Raw genomic sequence first — 27,997 nt, 5'->3', positions numbered from 1 at the left:
GCTTCCATCTCTTCCTTCTCCCTCTGTCTTTCCCATTGCAGAAGCCAACCTCTAAGGGCCTCTGGGATTGGCCACCCCAACTCTCCCACACAGTCCTCCACTCTAGATTGGACCAGGACTGTCTGTCCTCTCTCTACCTCCCTCTCTCTCCTTCCAAATCCGGCCCATTCAGCAAACTTTCATGGCTCCAGTGTTCACACTCTGGCCCATCCCCACCTCATCCTCCCCTGAGTTCCTGCGGCCAGGCCACTTGCTGTGCCAATAGTCTCCTGAGTATCTTTGACTTCTGAGATTGGCAGTACCTAGAGGGCAAGGACTTTAATATCCCACAAACCTAGGGCAGTGCTAGGCTCCCAAGGGGAATTGGGGGCCATGTGGAATGCTGATCTTTCTGATAACCTCCTAGCATCGCCTCAGAGCTCTCCACCTGAGGCAAGGTCTGAGTGTGGTAGGTCCTGGTGTGGCTAAGTCCTCCAAGGTTACTGCCATGGACAGGTCACTGCAGAAGGAGAGGAGATGTGGGGAGCTTTCCCCAAATGACTAAGAACCAGAGAGTGGCTTTTAGTTTCCAGAGAGACTGGGTGAGGGAAGGGGGGAACCAGTAGGGGATGAGGTCCCTGGGAGTCCATCATCATGCTGGTGGAGAAGCCCACGCGGATTATCGAGGACGTGGATCCAGGGGGAAACCCCCCAAACCTCATAGATGGCGCGTTTCCCATCGTTCCTCCATTCCTCCAATTTCGGCTTGCCTCCGGGTTCGCAGCCCCGGGACAGATTCTTGCGGGACCTCGGGCGGCGCCCAGTGCTGCTGTGGACAGCTCATTCCGCGGCGGTGGCAGCGGCTGTGCTGGGCGAGTCCCCGGCGCCGCCAGGGGGCGAGAAGGGTGCTCGCCGGCTCTCGGAGCGCCGGGCGCGCGGGCGCTGCCCTCCGGGAGGCCGGGCCGGAGAAGGCGCGCCCGCCAGGACCGCCTCTGCCGCTGCCGCTGCTGCAGCCTGGCCCGGCCGCTACGTCCAGCCCCGCCCTCTGGCCGGTTCGGCCGCTCTGGGGGCCCCAGAGCTGGGCCGGGCGCAGCCGCCGGGCGCCCTCACAGGTGTCGGGGCAGCCAGCGCGCCCGAGTCGGCGCGCCACCGGGCTTTGCCGGGCGGACACCCCGCGTTCCCTTCCCGCCCCTGCGCCCCGCTCTTGGCAGCCCGGGCTCTGCTCTATCGGCCGCCCGGATTGCCGGGCGGGTGACTGAGTAGGCCGCACCCTGGGCGCAGCAAATGGAGGACGCTGGCATTTGAGAGGGGAACGAGGGAGGATGCAGCTCGGCTCCCCGCGTTCTCCCGGGCCCTCCGAAGCGGCCGCGGGCAATGCGACGGCTGGTCTCTGCGCCCTGGGGTTCCGGCCGCCGGCGTACCGGGTGAGGGACCTCGCGCGAGGCCCGCGGGCGCGCACGCTGCGCACCTGCACCTGTTGGAGCGGGCCTCAACCTGCGCCGCCGGAGCCGACCTCCCAGATAGACGCCACCCGGCTGCGGTCACCTCCCGAAGTAGCCGCATTTGGCTTTAGGAAAACGAAACCAAAAAGTGGGGTTACAGTTGCACACGACAACTCCCCTATGGGACAGCCAGTGGTGAAGACCATATTTTGGTAAGTCTGTGGGCTGCAGCCTGAGACATTCCCCCCCGCCCCACGGGTCAGGAAGGAGACCTGCCTCCCGCCCCCCGACCCCCACACACAACCTGGTCCTTGGCACTGCTGGGATCTTTGGTCTTTTATTTTTTCCCCTAAAGATTTTTTTTTAATATTTTATTTATTTATTTGACAGAGAGAGATCACAAGTAGATAGAGAGGCAGGCAGAGAGAGAGAGAGGGAAGCAGGCTCCCTGCTGAGCAGAGAGCCCCATGCGGGACTAGATCCCAGGACCCTGAGATCATGACCTGAGCCGAAGGCAGCGGCTTAACCCGCTAAGCCACCCAGGTGCCCCTTCCCCTAAAGATTTTAAGTAATCTCTGCTGCCGGTGTGGGGACCAAACTCACAACCCTAAGATCAAGAGTTGTAGGCACCACCGATTGAGCCAACCAGGCGCCCCTGGATCTTTCCTCTGGATGAGACGCTGTTTACATAGAAAAGGAGTCCATTCTCTGGGACCCAAGTCAGCCTTTATCAAAACATGTCAGGCCTGCCAGAGTTGGCAAACGTGCGTGTGTTTGTGTGTATCCTCTCGGTGTCCACTCACTAGCCCGCATCCATTTTGGGTAAATATTTTTATCACTGAATGAAAGAAAGTCAAGTTTATGTTTCATTTCAGAGGAAGTCTTTGAAGCAGTACCTCCTATTTGTTTATTTATTTAGGAGGGGGAAGGGCAGAGGGAGAGAGAGTATCAGGCTGACTCCAAGGAGACCAGAAATGGTGGGGAAGAGTCTGTAGCTTAAGGGACTGAGCCACCCAGGTGTCCCTGAAATAGTACCTCTCTACTTGCCTGCTAGTCAGTCACTCACATTTTGGTTCAGTTCGGTTTGATGTGGAGCTTTCTGCAACCCTCAAAGTAGGAATTAAAGATTAAGTGATGTCCTGGGCGCCTGGGTGGCTCAGTGGGTTAAGCCGCTGCCTTCGGCTCAGGTCATGATCTCAGGGTCCTGGGATGGAGTCCCGCATCGGGCTCTCTGCTCGGCGGTGAGCCTGCTTCCCTCTCTCTCTCTCTCTCTGCCTGCCTCTCTGTCTACTTGTGATCTCTCTCTGTCAAATAAATAAATTAAAAAAAAAAAAAAGATTAAGTGATGTCCCAATCCGCACATAAGCTCTGGTTTCTTGCCGTTGAGCCCTGATTTCCACAGCAGGAGTGCCAGGCTGTGCCTGTCAGTCTGTATTCTGATTCCTGTTGGTCAGATAGAAGCAAAGCTAGCCCCAGCCATCCTAATAGTACCGCCTCCTAAACTCGCAGTCCATAGGGGAGACAGACTATCAAGTAGAGAATTACAAGCCATGATCAAGAGAATTACAGGCTCCTTTAAACACATGTAAAGAGGGTCAGGAGGAATTCTGAGTGGGAAGGGCAGTAGGAGGTGCTGGAATGGGACACAGACCTGGCAGAATCAGGTATGGTGCTCACCTTTCTCCCGAAACATGAACCCAGAGCTTCTAGAAGGCTCTTCCCTCTACCCTGACCCTCACCCCCACACCCAGGGAACCTCCCAGCCTTGCACACAGCTCGGTCTCTGAAGATGCCAGGCACCTTTCCTTGGCCACGTGGGGCCCCATATGGCCACTGACTGAAGTTTCCAGGCCAGTAGGTGGGGCTCCAGGATGTGGGGCTGCAGAGTCCCAGCCTCCTGAGCCCCATCTGAGGAGCTGGGTTTGGGGCATTTAATAAAAGAACCCCACATTCCACTCCATATTCTGGGCTGCGTCGGGGTGGGACAGGCTACCTACCATGGCTCCGGGTCAGGACTGCACTGCCCAGAGAGCCAGGGGGCCCCCCTGGGAACCCCACTACCACAACAAAGAGGCCAGAGGCAGCCCCTCTGTGGCTCGTCCCACCTCCAAACTGGCTCAGAGAAGGCTGAGGATCCCTCTGCCCCCACTGAATGGCAGTGGGGATCCTAGTGCCACCCATGGCTGGTGGCTGGGGGATGGGTGCTGTCCACTGTGGAGAGCTTGACTTGGGCCTCAGCCTTAAGGGGCACCTATGTGGCCAGGACCACCAGCCAACCTACGTCCTTGGGCATAGCCTCTCTCTCGTCTGACTTGGTCTCCTCAGGGGATCCTGACTGTGAACACCAGGGTCCCTCGGCTGACACCCACATGCCACAGGGGCAGGCTAGCCAGCAGCAACCTCTAGTACCTGAGGGGGGCCTAGACCCTCAGGCAGTTGTGTCCTCTGCATTTTGCTTCCTTTTGTCTTTACAGATGTGGATGTGCCCAATGTGTGTGTCTTCGGGGGCAGGTGTAACCTCCTGTGCTGCTGCTTATTGTGAGGCCAAAGCCTGGGACCCTGGGGGATACTTGATGTCCCTGCATTCCTTCGTGGGCGCAGGCCATTAGGGAAGCGGGTCTCTCAGCCTCCACTCTGCCAGCTGCTCCAAATTCACAGTGGCTACAAAGCTAAGGCTTCCCAGTAGAGGGCAAGGGGCCCCTTGTACTGCTGGTGTCATTGTCCACAAGTAATCACCATGGCAGGAAAAGCTGGAGACTCCCTGTTGCAAAAGCAGAAGTGTGGCACCAAGCAAAGGTGAGATCCCTGTGATCATTTTTCTGGCCAGGCCTGCATCCCAGCCCACTCTCGAGCCACCACAACGCCCTGTGGCATTCAGACCAGGGCCCCTGGCTTGTGGTGGCGGAGCTGCCCAGCTGAGCATTTTACAGAAGAGTTTCCCACATGCAGAAAATGCACCAAGGCCTCCGTGAGCATTTTTTTTTTTTAAAGAAAAAAATCTGTCTATCTGTCTGTCTATCTGACAGACAGAGATCACAAGCAGGCAGAGAGGCAGGCAGAGAGAGAGGAAGGGAAGCAGGCTCCTTGCCGAGCAGAGAGCCTGATGTGGGGCTCGATCCCATGACCCTGGGATCATGACCTGAGCCCAAGGCAGAGGCTTTAACCCACTGAGCCACCCAGGTGCCACACGTGAGCTTTTGAACACAGAAGAGGTAAAGACAACAGCAAGACCACCAGGGGCTCCCAGCAAGGGGTGGGTACAGAAAAGGAGAGTGCCCCTGCTGTAGAGCCTGGTGGGCCCTCTCCACTCACTTCAGGTAACTGAGCTCCTCTTTGGGGTATTATAAATGTTCAATAGTTTCTGACTCTCTTAGGTTGGACAACATTAAAGTCTCCTGGGTAGATGCTAGGGATACACATAATAATAAGAGTAATACCACTATTTATTATTCTCTTAATGTGTGCGCTCCGAGCTGAATGAATTATGTGAATTTTCCCATTCAGTCCTTACAGCTTTCTAAGAGACATGTGCTGTCGTTCTCCCCATTTCACAGCTTAGGAAACTGAGGCTCGGAGAAATGAAGTCACTAACCCCAGGTCTCACTCAGGTAGTTAGGACTAAAACAGATGCCTGTTTGTCTCCAGGGTTCGTACCTTCCATCCCTCCTACTACCATCCCCAAAGGCCCTGAGCTGGGGGAGGGAGGGGCAGTGGAGAGGAGGCCATGCTGGCAGCCCCCCTTGGTCAAGTTCATCCTGCCTCCACACAGGTTGTCTTTCTGGTCTTGGTGACCATGGCCTGATGGTAGGCAAAGAGGCCTGCAGATATCATGGCAGGGAGGTGGCAGCTCGCCCATATTTCTGGTGGCTGAGCTCCCCTGTAGCTTGGGCTAACTGACTCTGCCCCCCACCTTGAGCCCAGATAGTGATTTCCCGGACCCTGGACCCCGACCCCTGGCAGGCAGGCAGTCATGAGACTGGGGACTCACCCATAAGGTCAGAGGTGCCAAATAAAAGTGGGCAGAGAACCTGCCACGGAAGCCACTTGTTTGTCCCTTGTGACCAGGAGCATGCCTGGACTCCCCTGCCACGTGTCCCAGAGCTGCCCTGGCTTCTGCGCTGGGGGAAGGTGTGGCCCTACGGAGGGGGTAGGCTGGGCATGCGGGGTACAGAACTGCCGCACTCAGGGTGTTCTCCCCTCCCCAGAAGGGATCGCGAACCTTTGGGAAAGAGAATCACCCCTGGTCCAGAGTTGCCAGTGGGAGGGAAGGAGTTCTTTCTGGGGATAATTACATTCAGTCCTTAAAGTGACACAAAGAAGGTGCTGGGACGATCCATTTTACAGAAGAGGAAAGCTGTGGCAGACCCCCTCAGTGGGCATGTGGCCCTATGGTCCGCTCTGCTGCACCACCTCCCCTCCCCTTACTAGGACAGTGGGGAGGGGGGAGTGAGGGTTGAGGGGAAGAGAAAGGGAACCTCAAATCCAGGATTTGGGGGAGAGGCCAGAGTCACCCTGGCTATCACCCCCACATGCACAATGAACTGTGAACTCCTAAAGCCCGAATGAGGTTGATCACCACTCACTGACTGAGTCCAACGGAGCCCCCTCCATAGGCCCAGCAGTGGCACCAGCCCTGTCCTCAGGCAGGTGGCAGTGGTGAGAGGGAACAGGTACTTTACAAAGTTCTACTCCGGAGATAGCAGGCATGCTAGAAGACTAGAAGACGGGGACAGCTGGCCAGCCCAGCCTGGGACAGGGAAGGGTCAGGAGGGTGTCCTGGAGGGGGTCCTAAAGAAAGAGTAGGAATTAAATTAGTGAGACCAAAGTGATCACCAATGGGGGTGGGCAGATCATAGGAGCAAGGACCAGGGAAGCTTAAGTCCTTTGAGGCTGCCGAGAAATGGGGATGAGGTGGGCAGAGGCAAGAGGAGAGGGCTGTGAGTGGGCAGGCCAGAAATCACAGACCCTAGAGGCAGGGCTTGTGGGTTTCCAAGCCTGAGGAACCTGGGACAGCCAGACACCTTCCCACGGTCTCCCCACGGACATTGCTGTGAACCGGACCGGGAACATTCCAGCGTAATCGATCCTCAGATCGGCAAGTTCCAGAGGCTCCACACACTGGGGCCAACTTCCCCCACTCCACACCCCCACTCCCCAGAGCTTGCCTGTTCCTCGCCCAGCCAGCTGGAGTTCGGGCTCCCAGGTCCTCTGAGATTCCTCCAGACCCTCAGAAGGCTCTGGAGGCCCAGAGTTTTCCCTCTGCAGATTCTGGGGGGAACTGGGTAGGGATGGAGAGGAGAGGAACGGGAATAGAGTCAGAGGCCCCACCTGCAGGAGGAACCAAAAGATCCTGCTGAAGAACAGGACTTGGGCGTGAGCAGGTTCTCAAGAGGCCCCTGCTCAGGCTGATATTTCCAGAAAGGGCTAAAGGACAGGACTTCATTACCAACCTAAGCGCAAGCCAGCACTGCTGGAGGACAGAGACAAGGACATGAAGCCACAGACCCCAGCCCTGGAAATGGGGTGTTGGTCGGCCAACTGGACTGCAGACTCTGCTTTCAGTTAATAATTTGTATTTCCTTGTGAAAGATTCTATTCTTTTATTAACAGTGTCATGCTTTGAAAGCAGCCCTTTCTGTAAGTGGGTTGTAGGTTGTGGGGACAGGTGTCTTAACTACTCTACCTAATGTCACCAATTTCTGCCTGAGATTAAAAAGACAGAGACGGGCCCCTTCCCTCTTTATCGATTGGAGAACTTCCTCTGTCCCCCCCACCAGCTCCCTCCTTCTCTCCTCTTAATCCCTCAAACCCAGAAGCTGGCAAAAGTTAAAGGCAGGAGAATCAGTGAGAGAGAAGAGAGATTAGGCTGCCGCAAAAGAATAGGTCCCTACCCCACCTCACAGGCTGGCTGGGGTAAGTAGGGGAGGGAGGCTGGGGTGAGTTTGGGGGGGTGACTCCCCTCTGCAGGACCTCTGAGCTTCCTGCATCAGGCTCAAGGACCTGGTGTCCTTATCAGAAGACTGAGCATGGAGGAAACTTCACCTAGCTGACCACGCCCCCCCCAATCTGGGGGTCAGCCAAACTGTCCGACTCTGGGTGGCCTTACCTCGAAGCCATCATCAGCGACAGTGGTGGGAGCCACCACAGCAGCCACAGCAAGGAAGATCAGATCATTTGCCATTCATTCCTTTTAAATCCTCACAAACCTTGTGAGCATTTAATGAACCCCATTTTACAGACAAGGCCACTGAGGCTCAGAAGACTTCAGTGACCTCCCAAAGCTACACAGTTTCTAAGTGCCAGTGTCAGGACTCACATGTGGTCTGACCAACTCCAAAACCTCCAGAGGGTGGATGAAGCTGGACCAACACCGCTCTTGCCCTACCATGCCCACTAACCCCCAAACTCAAGGCCTCACAGAGCAGCATCTTCTGCGCTCTGAGGCCTATCTGGCGTCTGCTTATTTATTCTATTTTATTTTATTTTTTGGCCTCTGCTTATCTTGAGCCCAGTTCTGCCCCAGGTCCTGGCCCACCCTTCCAGAGCTGGGCGGGCGGTGGCCAGAGCAGGCTGGGCTCAAGAAGTTTCTACCGCTCCCCAACCCTCAATGCCCCAGCCCCACAGTTGTTTAAAACACACAGGACGCCAAGATCTTATCTGTCTTATCCTTGCTCATTGTGCTTGTAACACACTTGGCACGTATCTCCAAAGTGAGGGCTGCTTGGGTGCTTCACGGGGAGGGGGGCAAGTGGCACAGTCCATGCGGCCTGGCGTGTGGGAAGGGGCCTGAGCTCCGCTTGGCCCGCGGACTGGGCCCAGCCTGGCCAGCATCAGCGTCACACGCACGTCAGAGTAGCCATGGTCACTTTTGTTAGTTGAGATTACTGCACTTGGCCCGGAAAAAGAGAAAAGGGAAGGGACCCAACCCAATGGGCCAAAGTGGGTGAGGGAGGGGGCACCACAAATTCCTGGGGGCAGAGTTGAGCAGAGATCTGTGGCTAGGGCTGGCAGGACGGCATGCTGGGGTTCTGGAAGTAGCCTCAGCACCCACCTGCCCGGGGAGTTGTTGCCCTGCCTCCCCGCTGCTTCCTGCTCTGACCCCACCATGCCTGGGGCCCCGGAGAACCCCTCCCCCACCTCCCAAGAACACAGGCTTTGGAGTCAAAGGAACCTGGGTTTGGATCCTGAGACTGGAAGCTAGCTACTTAACCTTTCTCGGACACACGTTCCTGGTCTTCCAACTGGCATACCCTTGTGATAAAGGGGCTCATGAAAAAGTGGATAACAATAATGCCTGTGTTTATTAAGTGCCCACCGTGGGCCAGGAGAGTTCCCGTATTATCTCCCTAAATCCTCAGAACCATCGTAGGAGGGTTGGTACCATTCTTATTGCCCCCATGTTATAGGCAGGGAGACTGAAGTTTAGATTAGGTAATTGGCCAAAGCTGGTGAGACAGGTGGGCTAGGCCCCCAGAGTCCACACTCTCAGCTCTCATGATGTGCCAGTGGCTGCTGTGTGAGCGCGGTCGCAGCCCTCGGCTCCCCCCCTTGCCCACTGTGCAGAGGGGCTGCCAGACTCCCTGCGGCAGCCAGGGATGCTGGCCTCATGCTAGCACGCTGCCCAGGCTCCCTCCTCATAGGCCCTTCTGACTCTGTGGAAGCCCTTTCCAGATCACCTCCCTGAAAGGCTCTTCCTCCTTCCTCAGGGCTGGGGTTGGGGGTCTGACATGGTGTGGGGCCATCCTCCAGTGACACAAGGGAAGGGCAGCGGATTTCAGAAGGAGCCTGTGTCGTTGGGGTGTTTGTTTGTTTGTCTGTTTAAGATTTTATTTATTTATTCATGACACAGAGAGAGAGGGGAGCAGAGGGAGAAGCAGACTCCCCACTGAGCAGGGAGCCTGATTGGAACTTGATTCCCAGGACCCCAGGATAGAGACCTGAGCGAAGGCAGAGGCTTAACTAGCTGAGTCCTCCAGGCGCCCAAGGGTACATTTGTTTTTAATCTACTCCTTCCAACCACTTGCCTGGCCTAGGACGGGCCTGGTGTTCCAGTGGGTAATTGGATCAATCCCAGAAGGGGCTGTTTTAAGTGGAGTGGGAGGAAAGGGGTCTTCATTCCCACCCTTCCCATCTCAACTCACGAATAACTTCCTGAGGGAATGGCTCAGGCCAGGCCTTTGCCCTGTCCCCTTATTGCAGTGCTAGATGTGGCCTTAATCACCATCTCCCCTCCCATCCAGGACTGGGTGCTTCTTGAGGGCAGGGACAAGCTAGCTTTGCCCATCACGTGTGTACGGTGATGAACAGGCCACGCGTGTAAGGTAAACAGCGGCCTGCCTGGACCCACAGAGTCCCGGGGAGGCTGAGAGGCAGCAAGAGGGTGTCAGTCAATCAACCAGTTAACCAACTGATGAACTCAGGCCTTAGAGGCGGTCAGTTTCACCTGCTGTGATTTACGTAGTAAAGAGGTTTCCCTCAGTTTTCTTGCCATCAAGGAAAAGAGCTGCAGCCCACTGCCATTTTGCCATTGCTGAGAGAAAAGCCCCTGAGTTTCCAGATCTCGGCGACCTCAGAGTAAAAGGTGAAGGGAAAGTACAGCCTCACTTAGTTTTGTGGATAAAACGGAAGGGCACGGTCCCCCACGCCCTGATCCGTGATTGAGCGGCTGGCCTCCGGCCTTGCTCCCCGCCCTCGGAAGCGTGGTGCTCTATCGCCACCTGGTGGACGTAACAGACCATGCAGGGGGAGGCCAAGCTCCCCCGTCTGGGGTAGGACTCGGAATGCGGCTGCCCTCCCGCGGGGGCCGGCCGAAAAAGAGGCAGTGGGTTTAGGTGACATCCTGGCAAGGGGCGGGGCTGAGGAGAAGGAGCGCGGGTGGATGGGGAACTGCTGCTTGAAAGTCAACTGACTGGAGACCGACAATGGCCCCATTGTGTCCGGGGCCTTGACCTTGATTTCCTGCCACTCTCATCTCTGGCGTGGCATCACCCCGGTCTGATTGGCCGGGAGTCCACTCCGTGACAGTGGGCGGGCCCTGGGGCTGGAACCCGAGCGACTGGCTCCCCAGAGGCCAAGACTTGCGCGCCTGGCCCAGTACCCCTGGGGAAGACCAGGGAAAGGCGACACCGCTCAGAAGTCCTTTCCTACTCCCTCTGTGCCATCAGGTGTGGCGGGCCCAGAACTGCGGGCTCTCGTGGAAAGGCGTGGCGCCGAGTGGGGGTGGAGGGTTAAGGACTGAGAGCTGCCCTCTGAGAGACCCTGCCCGAAATTAGTTATGGGATCTTCGGACTAGGCCTTTAAAACCTCCCACTTTTTTTTTTTTTTTTTGCTCTTGTTTAAGTACGCACCCACGGGTACCATTCCCATTGTAAAAAATATTGCACAATACAATAAGAAGCTTAAGCTTTCCCCCTTTGTCACATTCACCACCCTCCTCGGGTACGGGTAACTACTATTAGTTTCATGAGCGTCCCTCCTGACCTCGTTCAATGTATATGAATCTGTACATATGAAAATATATTTATGAGTTCATGTACGGACCCTGGGCCTCCATTTTTTTTTCTTTTCTTTTCTTTTCTAAGATTTTATTTATTTACTTGACAGAGAGATCACAGGTAGGCAGAGAGGCAGGCAGAGAGAGAGGGAGAAGCAGGCTCCCTGCTGAGCAGAGAGCCTGATGCGGGGCTCATCCCAGGACCCCAAGATCACAACCTGAGCGGAAGGCAGAGGCTTTAACCCACTGAGCCACCCAGGCGCCCCATGGGCCTCCATTTTGTAATGTGAAAATGGGAGTGAAAATAGGAAAGCTACCTGAGTCACTCATAGGGAGTGTTTAGCCCAGCACCTGACACGGTGTTGGTGACTATCGTCACCATTACCATCTTTCTTGTCATTATCATCGGGCCTCAGACCCAGTACTGAGGTCTGGATAGAAGCCCTTTCTTACTCTGCAGCCTGCTCTTCCCCCTCCTTTTCCCTCCTGACAAACCGTGATAAAAATCTGTGTTCCCTAATGCCTGTGTTTTTTCAAAGCTAGAAGGAGCAGCTGGTGTTTTCTGCATGTTCTTCCCTGCCCTTCACTTCCTTCACCCCCACTCCTCCCCTCGCCTTCCATATTTGACCTAGATGCAACCACTCACCCTACAGCGGGGAGAACATGCCATTCTGGGCCAGTGGAAGAGACTTCCACCGCCCAAACAGTGCTGCAGAACCCACAGTGACTCTACATGAAAGCGGTCCCCTGGGCAGCAGAAGAGGGTGGGGGGCTCAAGAGGACGGGCTCTCTGTGAAAGGCCACTTACCTAAGTGCAGGGTCAGCCAGCTGAGCACCCCAGGATATGGCCAAGGGCAAGTCCCTTCACCTCCCGGAACCTCAGCTCACTCACCTGTACAGTGGGCTCCTAGAGTAGCAATCACATTCAATTGCTGTTAAGAGTAACACGGCACCATAAAGGGCCCTGGCACTGAGAAAGTTCAATGGTAGTTGTTATTATGTTGGAAAATAACATGTCATGTTTATTTAGCATGTTAGTCTTGCCAAGGGAATTGATAAGTTCTCCCTTCTTTTTAAAAGGACCTAGTCTGGAGAAGGAAGCTTGGTTTTGATTGACAAGTCTCAAGAGAAAGGGAAACTCCTTTACCTCCTCTTCTGTTGGAGCAGCCACTTGTCACTTCCTGGAGCTGTTGCTGGTCCCTGAGATGGCCCACAGAGCTCCCTCCGGCCAGAGAGCACCAGCACACAGGACACTGAAGGACCTCGCTGTTCCTGGTGATGCTGCAGTGAAATGTCAAGCCCATGTGAGTAAGATGAAGCCACATCACCCATCAGGCAGTGACCCTGTGCCAAGCCTGTGCCACACCACACTGCCCAGCTCCTGGTCCCTGTGATGCAAGGGCTTTATCCAGGGAAAAACTCACTGCACATACGAGATCATATTTATTCAGTGCTTAGTTGATGCCAACTGTGTCGTAAGCACAACGAACAAGTCCAGGACAGAGAAGATCTTACCCTCATGTAGGTTGCTTTTTTTTAATGGTTCCGCACATGATAACTTCCTCTGCTTCCGTTTTGTTTTTTGCAGGTGTAATTTACATGCGTTAAAATCACTTTTTTTTTTAGTACAAAGTTCTATGAGTTTTGACAAACACAGTCATGTAACCATCATCACAATCAAAATACGGAATATGTTTATCACCTCCTGAATTTTCTCTTGCTCTTTAGTGACCAGCCACCCCCCTGCCCCCATCCCCAGCAACTGGAAGTCACTGTTCCCATCACTGTCCTTATAGTTTTAACTTCTACAAAATGGAATCTTTCAGTAGGTAGCCTTTTGAATCTGGCTTCTCTGCTTACCATGATGGACTTTGTTGTTGCTGTTGTTCTTTCGCACTTTATAAAAAGATTTTATTTATTTATTTGTCAGAGAGAAAGAGAAAGAGAGCGCACAAGCAGGGGGAGCAGCAGGCGGAGAGAGAAGCAGGCTCTCCACTGAGCAAGGAGCCCCATTTGGGACCCGATCCCAGGATCCTGGGATCATGACCTGAGCCAACGGCAGGGACTTAACGACTCAGCCACCCAAGTGCTCCCGAACCACAATGTTTTGAGGTTCACCCAGATGTTGTACCTGTCCGCAGTTCATGCCTTTTTTTCTTTCCTTCAACTTCTTATTACTAAAATATTCAAATATAAAATTTAAAGAATAATACAGTGGACACTATAAACCCATTACCTACATTCAATGTTTGTTTCCATTTTGCTGTCTTTTAAAACGATGTATATACACAGGCATATATTTGCTGCACCATTGGAAGCACGTGGTAGACCTTGACATTGTCTCTCTAATACTTCACGTGGATTACCCAAGAGTGAGGACAACTGAGAAGCATATCCCACTGAGAAAGGCGGCCACAATTCTCAAGTGGCATCTACTACCCATTCATTTGCAAATGTCCCCTATTTAAAAAAAAAAAAAAAAAAGTCTTTTGTAACTTTTTACCCACCTGTCAGGGTTTTGTTTCTAAGTTTTTACAAGTTTGAAATAATTACAGATTCACAGGAAGATGCAAACAAATCAAGAGTCCTGTGCACCATTTAACCAGCTTCCTGCAATGGTGACATCTTACAGAGAGCTGTAAGAAAATATCCGAACCAGGACACTGACCTTGGCACATTACTGTTAATTACGTGGCAGGCCTTATTCTCCATTCACCATTTTATAACCTGCACTCATTTGTGTGCATGGATGTGTGTATAGTTCTGTGCACTGAAATCCCGTGTATGGATCTGTGTATCCACAGCCACAGCCAAGGAAGGTCACTGTGCCCTCATCATGGAAGGACTCTCATTGCCACCTCTTTGTATGGACACCCGGCTCTCTCTCTTCATGCCTTCCTGTCCCCTGGTGACCACAGAGCTGTTCTCCAACTCTACAGTCTTGTCATTTTGAGCATACAGCCTTTGGAGATGGAATTTTTGTCATGAAGCATAATGTCCTTGAGGTCCATCTAGGTTGTCACGTGTATTCTCAGTAGTCTATGTCCTTTAGTGGCTGAGGCGTGTCCTTACCCAGATGGACCACAGGCTAGTCGTCACCAGCTGAAGGACGTGTGAACTATTTTCACTTTTTGGTGATGGCACATAAAGTTGCAAACGTTGATGTACAGGTTTGGATGTGAACCAAGGTTCACTTCACTTAGGTAAATACCTACACTTAGGTAAATACCTAGGGGTGGGATTGCTGGGCTGCACAGTTAAGTTTAAGTCTATCTTTTTGTGACTCCGCCCACCCCTTCTGCACACTGGCGGCCCAGCAGCTGGTAGGAGAGCTGCCTTCCCTCTGCAAACTGCCAGTCCTGGATATCATCCTTTTTAAAAAAAAGTCTAGCCATTTTAACATATGCGTAACGGTATCTCACATAACTTTTAAATCATAAATAAGACCAATTTATAACTCTTCTTAAAGCCCTGCAGTGGCTTCCCATCACAGTCAATAAAATTCAAACTCATTTCTGAGGCTTTCCCTGACCTCTTAGAGGCTCTGCCTCTCGCTCTGTTCCAGCCCCAGTGACCTCCTGTTTTCTCTAATGCCCTAAGCTAGTTCCTCCCTAAAGGCTTTTCACTTGTGGTTCCTTTTGCCCGGATTGTTCTTGCCTCAGGTATCCACATGGCTCTGTCTCTCTGTCTCTCTCACTCTCTCTCCAGCAGTCTCTCAAGAAACTTGCTGATGGTGCAAATAACTCCCATCCCGGCACTCACCTTCACAATTCTCTTACCCTGTTTTGTTTGTCTTCCTGGCACTGACCTCTTCTTGGTATAATGCAGATCACTCACTGGCTTGGTTGCTGTCTGTCTCTATCCTAAGGGGAGGGATTGGTTTTTGGATGACTGTCTCCACTGATCAACACAATGCTTGGCACAGAGGAGACACTCGATAAATACTTGTTATGAGTGTGTATCAGAAACGTGGGGCCCTCTCTTCCCATCCTCCTGACCCACCTTTTACTCATCAGGCATCCTGGCATCCAGCTTGGAGCAGGTGGAACCCCTTGTGTTAGCTGCTCCCCGAGGCTCTTGCCTTCTGCCCAGAGCTTGTCTCTGAGCTCGAGCACCATGGTCTGCAGGTCTGGGGAGGTTAATTCTGCTGGGGTAACCGCTGACCAACAGAGCTGGAGTTGGCAGATATTTTCTCCCTTCTCTGATACTGGATGGAGGTTCAGAGGTGGTCTCAGCAGGTCCTCGCAGGATGGAGCCCCAGTTCCCCAGAGCAGTGACCACCTCCATGGCACACCATGTCCTGGCTTGCTTTCCTTCCCATGGGCTCTCCCCACTCCCCTGCTCCTGGCCCCTAGAATCAGCTCTAGAAGTGACTTCCAAGTAAGCTCTTTCTCTGCTTTCTTTCCCTCCAAGGAGGTAGCAGGGGTGGAAAAGAGCTCAGATTAAATTAGAACAAATAGGTGCCTGGATGGCTCAGTGCATTAAGCTTCTGCCTTTGACTTGGGTCATGATCCCAGGGTCCTGGGATGGAGCCCCACATCGGGCTCTCTGCTCAGCAGGGGGTCTTCTCCCCCCCCCCATCCCACGCCTCTCTCTCTGCCTACTTATGATCTCTCTGTCAAATAAATAAATAAATTCTTCAAAAAAAATAAATAAATTAGAACAAATATATGGATCCTATAGTCTAATGGGACAGACAAATAATAATTTTAAAAAGGGAACAGAATTTAAATAACTATGGTTGTAGGGATAGATTTTTTTTTCAACAAAGGATGCTGGAGTAACTAAATATCCAAAAGGAAGACAAGGGATCTCAATCCCTACTTCACAACATACTTGAAATAGATCAAAGAATTAAGTATTTAATAAAGAAAAACTATAAAACTTCTAGAAGAAAGCATAGGAGAAAATCTACATGATCTTGGGATAGGCAGTTTTCTTAATCACAAAAAGGGGCGGAGACAGCATTAAGAATATGAAAATGTAAGTCACAGAATAGAAGAAAGTTCTGCAATACATATTTTTGACAATAATTTGCATCTACAACATACAGAGAAATATATAACTCAATAAGAAGGCAAACATCCAAATTAAAATATGGCAAAAGATTTTAGCAAATAGTGGTTTTTTTTTTTTTTAAGATTTTATTTATTTGAGAGAATTGAGAGAGAAAGAGCATGAGCTGGGGGAGGGTCAGAGGGAGAAGCAGACTCCCTGCCCTGATGCAGGACTTGATCCTAGGACTCCAGGATCATGACCTGAGCCTAAGGCAGTCACTTAATTAACTGAGCCACCCTGGCGCCCTAGCAGATAGTTTAAAAGAAGATATACAAATGTTCATAAGCACAGGAAAAGTTGCTTAATAGTACTAGCCATTAGGGAAATGTAAATTAAAACCACAAGATGACACCATACACCCATTAGAATGGCTAAAATTGAAAAGACTGGTAACAAAATGTTGACAAAGACGTGGACCAGCTAGAATTCTCATGCATTGCTGCTGGGAGTGTGAAATGGAAAAGCACTTTGGAAAAAAGGCTGACTGTATCTTATAAAAGTACACATACACTTACCATCTGCCTAGCAATCTCCATTGTAGTTATTTACCTGAAAGAAATAAAAATGGATGTCCACACACAAGACTTGTACATGAATTGTCAAAGCAGCTTTATTTATAATAGCCCAAAACTGGAAATAGCCCAGGTATCCATCAACAGGCAAATAGATACATTGTGGAAAATTCCTACAATTGCTTGGTACTCATTAATAAAGAAACAAATATGGGTAAGCTAAGCACCACAACACAAAGAAACCTCCAAAACGTTAGGCTGAGTGAAAGAAGCCAGATAGAACACATACCATATGATTACATTTAAATAAAGTTCTAGAACAAGCAAAAGGAAGCCATGGGAACAGGAAGTAGGGCAGTGGTTGGTTGGGGCTGGCTGTGGACTGGTAGTGGGGGGTGGATACTGACTGGAAAGAGGGATCAGGAAAATTCAATATGTTGTGGAAATACTCTGTATCTTGAGTTGAATGGTGGGTATATGGGTATTTGTCAAAACTCATCTAACTGTACACCTTTTATTTATGCAAATTATACCCCTATAAGGCTGATTTTTTTTTGTTTTATTTTTTAAAGCTTTTATTTACTTATTTGAGAGAGAGAGAGAGCATGGAGGGCCAGAGGGAGAGAGAGAGAAGCAGACTCCCCACTGAGCAGGGAGCCTGATGCAGGACTTGATTCCAGGCCCCTGGGATCATGACCTGAGCCGAAGGCAGACTCTTTTTTTTTTTTTTTTAATATTTTATTTATTTGACAGAGAGAAATCACAACTAGGCAGAGAGGCAGGCAGAGAGAGAGGAGGAAGCAGGCTCCCCGCGGAGCGGAGAGCCCGATGTGGGGCTCGATCCCAGGACCCTGAGATCATGACCTGAGCCGAAGGCAGAGGCTTTAACCCACTGAGCCACCCAGGTGCCCCCCGAAGGCAGACTCTTAACCAACTGAGCCACCCAGGTGCCCCAATAAGGCTGATTTTGAATGAGAAATAGCTATAGCTTGTGATAAGTGCCCCCGAAGGAAGAAAGCATGGTATTATAAGAGAGAAAAATGGAGAAGGAAGACTACTTCTGATGGTTTGGGCAAGGAAGGACTCGTGAGGAGGTGATGCTAGAGCAGAGATGGGAATGTCAAGATGGAGCCAGCCATGGAAAGATCCAGGGAGGGCATTTGAGGAAAAGGTCACTGCAGGAACAAAGAGCCAGAAGCAGGAAGGAGTTTGGTGCCCTGGGCAACAGTCCAAAGGCCAGTGTGACTGGGTGAAGTGGGTGGGGCAGAGAGTGGTAGGAGACAGAGTGGAGAGGCGGGTGGGAGCCAGATCTTGAAGGACCTTAATCAGCCCTGATAAAGGTTTGGAATTTAAAATGAATAAAATGCACAGCCCTGTATGGATCTAGTAGGGCAGAAACACAGAAGCAAATAAAGGCAAAATAGGATCATGGGTATAGATATATTTGGGGAGTGTATGGAGATAAAGGAGGGATTACTCAGCACTACTGGGAAGGCTTCCCGGAGGAGGTGACATTTCAGGTGAGACTGAAGGAAGAGTAGCGGAGGAGAGGGGCTCCTCTGGTGGAGGGTGCTGTGTCTACAGAAGCCCAAAGACGTGCAGCCCCATGGAACATTCAAAGACTTGAGCATATTGTCAGTCTAGTTGGAGTTTTCCCTGTAGACCTGGAAATGGCAGGAGATCTGAGGCTGTAGGGACAGGCTTTTGAATCCTGCAGAGAAGGGAAAAACCCTAAAGAATTTTATATATGAGAATATTAGGGACAAATTTACGTTTTATGTTTTTTTAAGATTTTATTACTTTAAAAAAAGATTTTATTATTTATTTGTCAAGGGGAGAGAGAGAGTACAAGCAGAGGGAGCAGCAGGCAGAGAGAGTAGCAGGTTCATGGCTGAGCAAGCGGCCTGATGTGGAACTCGATCCCAGCACCCGGGGATCATGACCTGAGATGATGGCAGAGGCTTAACTGACTGAGCCCCGCAGGCGTCCCTAAGTTAACGTTTCAGATCAAGTCTTCCAGAATGGTCAGGTGATGAGTAAGACCACTGGTTCTGGAGTGAGACCACAGGGAAGGCCTGAGCAGGAGCAGGCAGGGCAGGGAGAAGGGCTAAACTCTGTTAAGAGGTGATTGAGCCTGTCCTGAAGCTGGGGGACCACCTGGCTTCTGGCTTGGAGGCCTGACTCCCCTGGGGAATAATGAGTTAAATAGAACAAATGACAAGAAACAGGTTGAGGAAGAGATTCATGCTTGGAGGCCCCAGGGGGCCATGGGTGCTAACTTTAATGTGCACCTGCTCCCTCACTGGGCTTGTTACTTGAAGATCCCTAGGCCCTGGTCCCAGGGAGTCAGAAGCAACAGGTTTACACTGGAGCCGGAGAAACTGCGGACGGACAGAGTGCAGAGGGCCATTCCCACTCTGGCGCTGGTAGACGCCATACCTACAGGGTTGCCATCTGGGCCGTCCAGGGGCCTGGAGCAGGAGGTGGGGCAGGTGCGTTCCCGGCTGGAATGTGGCCAAAGCAGTCCAGCAATTCAGGCAAAGGTGGCGTCCAAAATAAGACTCGGGGTGGAGTGGGAGCAAAGGTAGCTTGTGTCTCCACTGTGGCAGCTAAAGAATTGCAAGAGGGAGGCCCTGGTCGTCACATGAAACTCCCGATGACGTGTCCAGGGAGCTGCAGAAGCTAGGACTGGGGCCAAGGCTGAACTACTGTTCTGCATATGCACCCTCTCCTAGGGTGTAGATGGGGGGGTGCATGGTGGGGATTCAGGAAGGCCGTGGGGAGCTCTGTGTAAGTTCTGCGAAGAGAAAGCAGCTTCTACTCTGTGCACCACCCGACCTTCACTACAGCTCTGCGGGCTCGGTCCCATTATTTCCATTTTACAGATGAGGGAAATGAGGCCTCTAGAGGTTTAAGAAATTGTTCTGGGTCCCAAAGCCAGGATGCAGGGGAACCCAGGCTGGAACACTGGCCTCTGGACCTTTCGAATCCTAGCATTGCCCTGTCCCCACAAGTGGGAGAGGTCACTTTCTCTCTTCATCTTAAATCATCTTCCAAGCAAGGGAGCGGGGCACAGTACAAGTTTTCTCCATCTCGTCCTGTTCAGAAAGTTTGTATGTCCTGGGGCACCTGGGTGGCTCATGCTTATGGTCATTGTCCTGGGGTCCTGGGATGGAGCCCAAGCCTGGGGTTGGGCTTCTGGCTTGGCAGGGAATCTGCTTCTCCCACTACCCCTCCCCCCTACTCATGATCTTGCTCACTCTCTTGCTCGCTTGCTGTCTCTCATAATAAAATCTTTGGAAGAAAGAAAGAAAGGAAAGAAAAGAAAGAATCTAAGTCCTTACTTCCTGTGCTTTCCGAAGAAAAGGCTCCCAGGGCCTCATAGCACAAACGGAGTTGTCAGGTCCCAGCCGGGAGCCCTTGCCTGATCTACGGATCTCACAGCCCTGCCACCTGCCTCCAGCAGCAGAAGGAGGTGGTTGAGGCGGCAAATCTGTCCCCAGTGCCACAGCGTAGTCAGTCCTGTTTGGCTGTGATGCCGTCATACTCAACGGCATATGGCTGCAAAGCTACTATGTTGAGAGCGGACAGGAATGGGATTTTCCGGGTGCCAGATTTCACTCCCTCTCTGAAACAATTCTTGTAGTAAACAGAGGTTTTCTGATCTTAAGATCTGGAGGATGGGAATTCCTTTACATTTTGTAAGTAGAACTATTGTCTTGCAGAGTTTCATTCTATTGATGGTGCAAATGTTTTTTAAAGGTGGAAGCTCTTCTGGGTTCCCTCCCTTCCCCCAAAAGCTAGGACAGGAGGAGCCGAGGCCACCAACTCTGGCCACCCCAGGGAGGAGACCTCCATATGCCCCATGGCTGTCACCCCTTGGCAAATGGGGTGGGGAAGAGGAAAGTCTTGCTGAGTGTGGGAGGCTGAGGGGTAGAGGGGGCGAAGGAGGGCCAGGAAGCGAGTAGAATGTGACTTTTAGGAGGAGAATTATTTTGAACCATGTCTTGTGTGCTGACAGCATAATAATCGTTATTAGGACCTCAGATGTAACACGAAGACCGCCCAGAAGTTAAATTTTCCCTCTCAGATAAGCGTGGCCTGTCAACCCACCATAGGATGGTTCCATGCCAGCCTCCTCCACGCTAGGGCATGGGGGTGGTGGAATGTTCCAGCTGCTTCCTCAGACTTACTGTTCATTAAGGACTTTGCTTTTTTTAGTAAACAAACCACCGGTTTTCTACCTTAGCCATATCAAATCAACCTGTGACAGACTGTGCAAGGACCACAGCTGATTTTGCAGCTTGCTCTCCACACTGCGTTTTGGAGCTGCTATCTGGAGTCTTACCTCCCCAGGGACGCTCCTGGACACACTGTGACCTCTAATAGAGGGGCAGACCCAGGGCCTGAATTATGCCCAGACAGATTATTTTTGGCTTCCACGGTGTTTTAAAAATCAGTTTTCACATCAAAATCCTGTTTGCAGGCTCCTCTTGGAAACTCAGAAAACCTAGCTGCCGTGGGACACATTTCCCTGTGATACATGGTGGGAGCTGAATAATAGTGGCTCCCTTTGCACAGAGCTTGGTCTCTGGTTTGCCAAAGTCCCCGCCACTCTCCATCACCCTCCATCCACACCCTAAGAGAGAGGAATAGTTTAAAGGCAGATAAGGAGATACAAATTTCACTCCTGACTCTACCACTTATTTTCTGTGTCCCCTTGAACAGGTGTCTGCATCTCTCAGAAGCCTGCTTTTAATCTTATGAAGAGGAGAATGGCATTCACTAAGACTTTGCCAGGTTTGTTTATTGCTGTATATTTCCTGTCAATAACAGAGGCAGCTGGAAGATGTATACAAATGGACACACTATTGCAAATGTAAGGTTCTTACAAGCAAGGATTTTCTTTCTTTCTTTCTTTTTTAAGGAGTTTATTTATTTGACAGCAAGAGACAAGCCAGAGAGGGAATATAAACAGGGGGAGTGGGAGAGGGAGAAGCAGTCCTCCCACTGAGCAGAGAGCCCCATGTGGGAATTGATCCCAGGACCCTGGGATCATGACCTGAGCTGAAGACAGACTCTTAATGACTGAGCCACCCAAGCACCCGTAAACAAGGATTTTCTAAATCCATTTTTTTTTTTATTTCTACACCCCCAAAGCTTAGGATAGTCCCTTGCACATGGTAGGCACATAGCAAGTGTACTGAATGAATACATGGATTTAATGTTCTTTTGCTTCATATGTCGTGTGCTTCATTATTATTATCGAACCATTTTTTAAATATAAATGCAAATGGACGTAACGGTTGAGTATTTCAGGGCTATTCTTCGACGTTATTGATGGGAATTTTATGGCCATACTCCCCTGCGTCATTGCCTAAGAGCAAAATGTGTTTTTCTCCAGGACTGGGGTCCTAAGATCATTATCCGAATACCAGGCCACTTGAGGAATCAGTGCTTCAAAAAGTCACAATTAAAAGCGCACACATTTATGTGATGCTTCTTGAGAGCTCAAGGCACTGAACAAACATTTAAAGCACTAAGTGCTCCCTGAAGCACTTTCCTCAGAAATAACACTTCCAGAAAGGAGAGTGCATTTAGGTAAAACCAGTGGCTGGTTTTATGCCACGATCTCAAGAAGGCTCAACCTCTGAGTGCTGAAATTTGCTCCCCGTTGGATGCAACTTTCCTGAAAATATAGGTGAAGATAGGATTTCTCCCAAACTGATTCAATGTTAGCCTGTTGGACTGTGGTTTCTCTTGTACCAAAAGCTTATGGTTTGGGTTTTGGTGGCATGTAGGGGTCAGCTGTGTTTTTTGTTTGCTTAGCATCCGCTTCCTAGTTATGGTAACTAAACTTCAGGTTTCCTAGGGAAGCCATTCCTTGCACACTTCCAACTGTAGGATTTGGTGGTGCCTAACCTCACCCCCAGCTCTCCTCTGGAGCTGGGTCACGGTGTCACATATCTTGGCTCCAGCCCCCCATTCTGAAAAAAGCAAGTTACCCAAAGCCAATGTAAACACTAAACCTGGAACTCTTCTTAAGACTGTTGGGAAAGGGGTGCCTGGGTGGCTCAGTGGGTTAAGCCTCTGCCTTTGGCTCAGGTCATGATCTCAGGGTCCTAGGATCGAGCCCCGCATTGGGCTCTCTGCTCCACAAGCAAGGAGCCTGCTTCTCTCTGCCTGCCTCTCTGTCTACTGATCTCTCTGTCAAATAAATAAATAAAATCTTAAAAAAAAAAAAAAAAAAGAAAGACTATTGGGAAAGAGAATGCCTTTTGTTTGCTGGGACTTTTTACTGTGAGAGTGTAATTCTGAAACTGTCAGAGGCGCTACTTGAGAATGCAGAGAAAAGAGCTGAACCAGAGAAAACAGGAGAGGAGATTCCTGGTAACAGTGTTTGAGTGACTGGATCCAGCTATGCCTGAAACTTACCTTTGAATTTTTGGTTTCATGAGCCAATACATAAAGTCTCTTTCCTTCTTTCTTAAATCAATTTGAATAACATTTTAGTCAATTACATTGAAGGCGTTCCTGACTAGTAAAGTAGAATCTGAAAATGTAGATCAGAAAAAGAGGCACAAACTGTGAGACTCATTGCTCAGATGAAAACCAAACCTTGAACCATGGCCAGAAGCAAACTGATGAGTTTCCCTCTTCTTCCTTGACCTGGACCTCAATTTCCATTAGACTCTGGAAGAGCAGTGAACTAAGAAAGAGAAGAAGAAGCATAAGTGTTTGTTTCATTTCTTTAATCCCCTGACACAAAATAAGAATCCGGTCATTCTCTGCTGAAGTCAGTGCTTGTGTTGGCCACATTCATTGGCTTTGTTTTCACATGTGTTCATTTGTCTGCTTCCGTAAGTAGAAGACACTGAAATAAGCCAGAGGCCAGGTCTTAGTGGATTCTCCACTTGAGGCTCCTGGGTGGGGCTCCTGGGTGGCTCAGTAGGTTGAACATCTGCCTTCGGCTCAGGTCATACTCTCAGGGTCCTGGGATCGAGCCATGCATTGGGCTCCCTGCTCAGCGGGGAGCCTGTTTCTCCCTCTCCCTCTGTCTGCTGCTCCCCCTGCTTGTGTGCTCTTTCTCTCTGTGTCAAACAAAGAAATAAAATATTGTAAAAATAAAGTAAAATAAAACTTTTTGGACTTGACCTAGAAGAGTTCCACTAGTGTTTGCCACTGAGCCAGGGAGCTCCATAAAGATGTTCAACTTGCACAGCATCTAGAGGAGGCTATTTAATACAGTTACTGGGTGCTTCGGTGTGCCAGGCTCCAATTCCACACAGCTCTGAGGAAGTGGTAGCAGGCTTTCTCTTTTTGAGGAAGGCTTAGTTCCAGTCCTTTGTCAGCCCTTCTTGACCCTTTGGGGCTGCACCTTTGCCATGACCCCCCTTTCCCTTCTGACCAGCCTGAACTCTGCTGCCCAATGATTCTTATCAAAAGACTGCCTCCCATGCAGAGAAAGGGGAACCCTCCTCCACTGTTGGTGGGAATGCAAGCTGGTGCAGCCACTCTGGAAAACAGCATGGGGGTTCCTCAGAAAGTTGAAAATAGAGCTACGCTACGACCCAGCAATTGCACTACTGGATATTTACCCTAAAGATACAAATGTAGTAACCCAAATGTTTACAGCAGCAATGTCCACAATAGCCAAACTGTGGAAAGAACCTAGATGAGCATCAACAGATGAATGGATAAAGAAGAGGTGGTATATATACACAATGGAATACTATGCAGCCATCAAAAAATGAAATCTTGCCATTTGCAATGACGTGGATGGAACTAGAGGGTATCATGCTAAGCGAAATAGGTCAATCAGAGAAAGATAATTATCATATGATCTCTCTGATATGAGGAATTTTAGAGGCAGGGTGGGGGATTGTGGGTGGCAGGGAGGGAAAAAATGAAACAAGATGAGACCAGGGAGGGACACAAACCATAAGAGACTCTTAATCTCAGGAAACAAACTGAGGGTTGTTGGTGGGGGGTGGTGAGGTAGGGAGAGGGTGGCTGGATTATGGACATTGGGGAGGGCATGTGCTATGGTGAGTGCTGTGAAGTGTGTAAGCCTAATGATTCACAGACCTGTACCCCTGGGGCAAATAATACATTATATGTTTAAAAAAAAAAAAAGACTGCCTCCCTTTCCCATTTCCATTCCCAGGAGCTTCACTGCTTCACTGTAGGTTTCATATTGAATCTATACTCTTCTTAGCCTTTTTTAAAAAAGATTTTATTTATTTATGACAGAGATAGTGAGAGAGGGAACACAAGCGTGGGGGAGCTGGAGAGGGAAAAGCAGGCTCCCCCCTGAGCAGGAAGCCCGATTTGGGGGTCGATCCCAGGACGCTGGGATCATGACCCAAACCGATGGCAGATGCCTAACGGCTAAGCCACCCAGGTGCCTCTCTTCTTACCATTTAATAAAACAAATGCTAAGACTAAAAGCTCACAGTTTGGAGCATTTACGGGGTGCTAGCACTATGCTTTCACATGCATTATCTCAGTCCTCAAAATGATGCTCTAAAGTAGATATTAATGCTATCCCTATTTTTTTTTTTAGATGAGGAAACTAAGGCACAGAAAAGTCAAGTAACTTGCTCAAGTCCCATGTCCAATAAGTGATGGAGTCTAAATGCAGCCCTGTCATTCCAGTTCTAGACCCCATGCCCCTACCAGAAGATTCTGCTATCTCCAGAGCTCTTCCACAACCTGTGCTGTCTCTTACTTTGTTCCTCACAGCTCTACAATTCCCGCAGTCCACTCAGGCAGGTCTTACGTTATGCCTACTATTCTCTGATTTTATTGGCTTTGCTTATTTGGTTTTTTCCTTTTCCTTTTTTGTTTTTTAAAGATTTTATTTCTTTATTTTGACAGAGAAAGAGAGATCACAAGTAGGCAGAGAGGCAGGCAGAGAGGGAGGGAGAAGCAGGCTCCCATTGAGCAGAGAGCCCGAGGGGGGGTTCGATCCCAGGACCCTGAGATCATGACCTGAGCCGAAGGCAGAGGCTTAACCCACTGAGCCACCCAGGTGCCCCATCTTTGCTTATTTGTTTAGTCATTCGTTCATTTACTCACTCAGCACATATATACTGAGAATGCTCTCTTTTCTCCTACTTATCCAAATCCTGCCTTTCCAGGCTCCACTCCACACCCTTCCTTTCAGGCATCCCACCTTAGCCTGTGCAGCTGGAGTGGCCTCCCTTTCATGAATGCCGGGAACACAAAAGAGCGTGACAACATAGTTGAGCATTCATTTTCATAGGGGCCTTACCAGGTCTCATGCTCCCTGGCTTTCCTACCAGGAGGCAGTTGCCCGGAAGGAGGAGTTAAAGGAGCACCTCTCCTTTCGTGGCCATCACAGCTTTGAGTGCACACTAGCCATCCAAGAAACATTCTTTCATTGGATTGTTGTTGAGTGAACAAATGGGATTCAGTGAAAATACGATGTTTTTTTTTTTTAATATTTTATTTATTTGAAAGAGAGAGAGGGAGAGAGCACAGGAGAGGGAGAAGCAGACTCCCTGCTGATCAGGGAGCCCAACATGGGGCTCCATCCCAGGAGTCTGAGGTCACGACCAGAGCCACCTAACTGACTGAGCCACCCAGGCGCCCCTAAGAATATAATGGTTTTTAAAATGGCCTGGTGAAGGGGCTCCTGGCTGGCTCAGCGGGCAGAGCATGTGAAGCTTGATCTCAGGTTTGTGAGTTTAAGCCCCATGTTGGGCATAGAGCCTACTTAAAAAAAAAAAATCTGAGATAAAATGGCCTTGTGAAAAATCATGAATCTGGATTCTTCCTTTCATTGAGACTTCCTGTAAAGTTTAAGAGATAGGTGTTTAAAAAAAAAAAAAAGTAAAAGAGGCAGGTGTTATTATCCCCATTTTATAGGTAAGATTGAGGCTCAGAGAAAGTGGGTAAGTTGGCCACGTTCTTGAAATGGATGAACCCCAGGCTCCCCGACCCCTGCACCGTGCTGCCCCTGCAGTCCTTAGCTGGTTCTCCAGAAGTCACGTATGTGGAAAATCCATTGCAGCTTCTGTGGCTAATGAACTTTTACAGAAAATATGCTTTGTCAGGGCCTTTTATACAGACATTTTTGTTTATTTCCAGGAATGGAAGGCAACTCACTGCTGTTGTGTGAAGAATCCTGGTGAAACTCCAGCAACTTCTACCATTGGCTGGCTGCTGAGTTCTGGGCCTTGGTCAAATTCTAGAAAAGAACCACATGGGATGTGTAACCTGGCCATGTTTCTTGGGTTCTTGGCTGCTGCCGGCAGCATTCTCTGGGTTTGTACTCACATGAGAACTCTCCTTTACTATGGATGGGAGGTGGATGTGAGGGTGGGAAATGTTCTGTTTTTCTTTTGATAGTTAAGCCCTCCCAATCCCGACTGACTCAGTAGAAGGGGTGTGGCCAGGGACCTTACTGAAAATGTATCTCATCATCTCTTTTTCCCCAGCACAGCCTCCATTTGTCCCAACTAGCCTGAGAAGCTTTCCTCCCTTTAAAGGCGCTTATCCCTGCCTTATACCCCCTTCCTCACCTTGCCCTGCCCTCATTAGAACCTCAGCGGCATATGCATGCCCCCAAAGGCCTGGAAAATTTTCTAGCCAAAAAGTCTTGCTGTCAGAGTATACTTATGGACAGATGAGCTCTGCATCAGTTCCTCTGTACCAGTTAATATAAAGGGTGGATCTTGCTCCTGATGGTCCAAATGTGGTTTTGGGGTGTTGTGTGAGTGACCTTCATTCCTCAGAGGCTAATAGGCCTCTGTCCCCAAATCCCTGGTGCTTCTCCTTTCTCTCCAATCCCTTCTCTGTCTCGGTTCTCAGCATGTTTCCCCTCCACCATATCCCTCAAACCTCATTCCGGCTCAATTCTCCCTCCACCCCCGACCTCCACGTGGAGTTCCCCTCTTCAGATCTGCCATATAACCCAGGTCTCCCTGCCCTGCTCCCAGCATCTTCCTGCCCACTCAGCTCTGCCCCTTGGGACCCTGGGCTCATGTTTTCAGTCTCTTCTGCTAGTACAGCTGATAATCTTTCTCAACCATGATTCTTCTCTACCTTTCATAACTATCTTTTTTTTTCCCTTTAAAGATTTTATTTATTTATTTGAGAGAGAGCGTGCCAGCGAGAGCAGAAGCAGAGGGAGCAGCAGAGGGAGAGGGAGAAGCAGACTCCCTGCTGAGCAGGGAGCCCAACTTGGGTTTCCACCATCCCAGGACCGTGGGATCATGACCCAAACAGAAGGCATTCGATCAACTGACTGATCCACCCAGGCGCCCCTCACAACTGTCTTTTTTCCCATTTATATGCATTTCTTTTAAAAATAAATGTATAAAAGGGGGCGCCTGGGTGGCTCAGTGGGTTAAAGCCTCTGCCTTCGGCTCAGGTCATGATCCCAGAGTCCTGGGATCGAGCCCCGCATCGGGCTCTCTGCTCTGCAGGGAACCTGCTTCCTCCTCTCTCTCTGCCTGCCTCTCTGCCTAGTTGTGATTTCTCTC

General features: G+C 50.2%; 1 long non-coding RNA gene across 1 annotated transcript; it reads left to right on the top strand.

The window, feature by feature from the left end:
• Positions 1 to 981: 981 nt before the first annotated feature.
• LOC123937862 lies at positions 982 to 27,632 on the top strand. The gene is made up of 5 exons (XR_006817632.1): positions 982 to 1,633; positions 3,896 to 4,217; positions 11,995 to 12,218; positions 21,213 to 21,284; positions 26,601 to 27,632. It is a non-coding gene; the product is annotated as an uncharacterized LOC123937862 (long non-coding RNA).
• The last annotated feature ends 365 nt before the right edge of the window (positions 27,633 to 27,997 follow it).

Source organism: Meles meles, chromosome 3, assembly GCF_922984935.1.
Source record: "Meles meles chromosome 3, mMelMel3.1 paternal haplotype, whole genome shotgun sequence".
NCBI classification, from domain to species: domain Eukaryota; kingdom Metazoa; phylum Chordata; class Mammalia; order Carnivora; family Mustelidae; genus Meles; species Meles meles.
Note: the sequence above shows the minus strand (reverse complement) of the source record. Positions and strands in the feature narration are given on the sequence as shown.